Source organism: Ursus maritimus, unplaced genomic scaffold, assembly GCF_017311325.1.
Source record: "Ursus maritimus isolate PB19 unplaced genomic scaffold, ASM1731132v1 scaffold_16, whole genome shotgun sequence".
In the NCBI taxonomy this organism is placed as follows: Eukaryota; Metazoa; Chordata; class Mammalia; order Carnivora; family Ursidae; genus Ursus; species Ursus maritimus.
Genome location: NW_024424008.1, coordinates 14,527,253 through 14,530,289, shown reverse-complemented (window position 1 = coordinate 14,530,289; position 3,037 = coordinate 14,527,253). Strand labels below are relative to the sequence as shown.

Sequence of the window (3,037 nt, the reverse complement as noted above, 5' to 3'; positions counted from 1 at the left end):
GTAAAAATCACCTGAGCCCCCAAAACCTAGAGAATATCTGTTTTCCTCTAAATCTCCCAAGTCATTATGAGAACACTCAGGCTTAGGAAGCTTACAAATTTTCCTTCGTTCTCAAGGGCAAAAACTTAATAGTAGAGCTGTTTCTCCATGGAGTACAGCATTTTGTAGTTTGTATATCATGTGCCCCAAATAATCCCAGATGTAAAACATTTGGGCCTTTCAACAGCTCTGCAGTCATTGGGAGAAGTCCTTTCACCTTCACGAACAGAAGAGTTCTATCAGACAATTTGACTGCCCTCACTCCACACCCTCAGCTGGGTCATCTAGGTTTTATCCATCACGGTGGACCAAATATAGAAACAATGAAAATATTATGGCTAGATTCAGAATTTGGGAGTCATGTCTGGGGAATATCTATTTCCGCTTACTCAGCTGGCATATTTACCTGATATTCAGCTAACTATTTGTTTCTAGACTTAGCTCCAACTATGTAAATTTAGCCATATTCCAGGAAAGGGCCTCAGCTTTAACAGCTACAAAATGGGCATATACTAAATGAGTCCCCTATCATTCTGGGGTGATTTGACCACAGAAGTGAAAAAACAGCAACTGCAATACTTTAACCAATGTCTGGATATAGGATAGATCCAGGTCTCACCCATACACGCAAAAGCCCTCCCACAGTTTTGTTCTGCCAAACCAGGTAATGCACCTGATGATGTCACAGTTTGTGCCAGAGAATTATTTCAAGACAGGCCAGCCACTGGCAAAAGTTTAATATCCTTTCTGTAAGTCCCTTTTTAAAGAAAGGAAATTATTTCTAGATCCTTCTCGGAAGGATTTCTCTCAGGCCTTATTGACCAGGATTGAATCACATACTATTCCAAAAACAATTGCTGGCATGGCAAATAGTTGTCTTAGGGTAATACACACCTGGCTTTAAAAAGTTATGCAGTTTTGGTCTCTAAAATGCTTGTGACGTTTTCTAACAGATTGTACTTTTTCTAGTAGAATGTAAGAGCCTTTCCCTCACATTCTTATCATACAGTTTTCTAACTCTTACTCATCTAAGGACTATAAAGGGTAGCTCATAGTCTTACACACACACACTTTCTATCAGATTCGTAAAACTATAATTTTAAAAACACTGTGTTCACAGATCTGTGCGGGAAGAACAGTCTCCTATTCTGCTGGTGGTATTTAAGCTAGTGAGATCTATATGGGAGCCCTTCGACAAGACCTTTCAAAATTTCACTGTTGTGTATCTATTAGCACAAGGTTAAATAGTTATATCCATTCATATAGTAAGAGTATTTATATATTTAGGTCTTCTTTTAATTCTTTTATTAGAACTATATTTTTTAAATCTCTTTAAAGTGATTGTCTATTCTTTATTATTTTAATTCCTAGATGGTTTAGAATATTTTTGGTAATGTTATAAGCGGTCTCATTTTCTTTTGCATTTCATGGTTGGGTATTAGTACAGAGGGATATTCTTGATTGCATATATTGAATACAGAGCCAGAAATTTTGTTTACATTCTCTAATTAGTTCCAATAATTGTCTGCTGATTCTTTTTTTTTTCTGCCCCTGATTCTTTTTGATACCTACGTACATTATGGTATCATATAATTATACTTTTGATTCTTCCTTTGCAATCTTTAAATTTCTTATTTCTTTTGCTTTTATTAATGCATTATGCACTGTTCATTGCACAGTGAACTACATTAGTGAAGATGGAAATGTATAATGTCTCTAACCTTAAAGAAAATGGCCTATACTTTCATATTTAAGTGTGATATTTTCTATTTTTGATGAGTAGGAAGCATTAGTAAGTAAAGGAAATTCCCTACTCAGTATTTCTAGAAATATTTTACATTTAGTCAGATAGAAATGTTTAATATTGTCAATTTTTTTCTAGTTCTATTGAGATGCAACGAACTGCATCACTAAATTTTTCTGACATTGAACTATTCTTACTGAAATTGTGTGAGGGGGCATATACACATATACATAATATATTATATTGTCTATACATATAGAATGTCTATTTTGAGAGACCAAAATTATTTTATTTTTATTTTCATCAAAAGGGGAGATAAGCTATCATGGTAGCATGAGTCTAATCTTCTATTACTCAAATTTTAGATTCAACTTCAGAACCAGTAAACATACATATTTGAAAGAGTGTTTTATGATCTTTGGACATTAGTGTTCTCTTCTATGAACATCAAGATAGGGATGAGAGTCAGGAATAAAATCCTATTATGTCTTGACTTGAAAGCTCTTGAGGGGTTTACATAAGATCTTTGTTTCCCAGTGAATTCCATCCCTCCATCCTTGCCTCTTTCCATAAACCTTATCTTGAGTTGGGCTTTCAGGTTTTTTCATGCCTCCAGGTATTTGCATATACTGTACCTTCTATGTAGCACAACCTTCTTGTTTCAGTTAGACTTATTTGATTAACAACTGATACTGCCTCTTGCTAGATTAAGAAAATTAAAATTTATTGGAAAGGTGGCTCACAGCACAGACATAGAGGAACCAGAGCAGTGCTGCAAGTCTGAGCAGCAGGAAACCCTGGGCCATCTTATTCAGTTGTCACATAAAAAATCTACTCCAGTGCTCACTTCCATATTACTAAAATTAAAACAATGCAGAGAAGATTAACAGGGCCCCTGGGCAAGGATGGCATGCAGATTTGTGAAGTGTTCCGTATTTCTCTATATTATATATTCAAAGTTGCTAAGAGACTAGATCTTAAATGTTCTCACCACAAAAAAGAGATGCTAATTATGTGATAGGATAGATGTATTAGGTAACACTACAGTGGTAATTATATTGCAATATATAAATAAATCAACACATTGTATGCAATAAACTTATCCAATGTTATATGTGAATTGTATTTTATTATTTCTTTTTTTAGTTAAAAATATCTACTCCAAATGATTTCTTCATCACTTTGTTATTCTACTTAAGATTCAAAATCCCTAGAGAAAGATTGCAGTTGGTCTTGCTTATATTCTCTACCATC

At 34.4% G+C, this 3,037-nt stretch overlaps 1 non-coding gene across 1 annotated transcript; it reads left to right on the top strand.

The window, feature by feature from the left end:
- Nucleotides 1–2,620: 2,620 nt before the first annotated feature.
- Nucleotides 2,621–2,723, top strand: LOC121102991. The gene has a single exon (XR_005835143.1). It is a non-coding gene; the product is annotated as a U6 spliceosomal RNA (small nuclear RNA).
- The last annotated feature ends 314 nt before the right edge of the window (nt 2,724–3,037 follow it).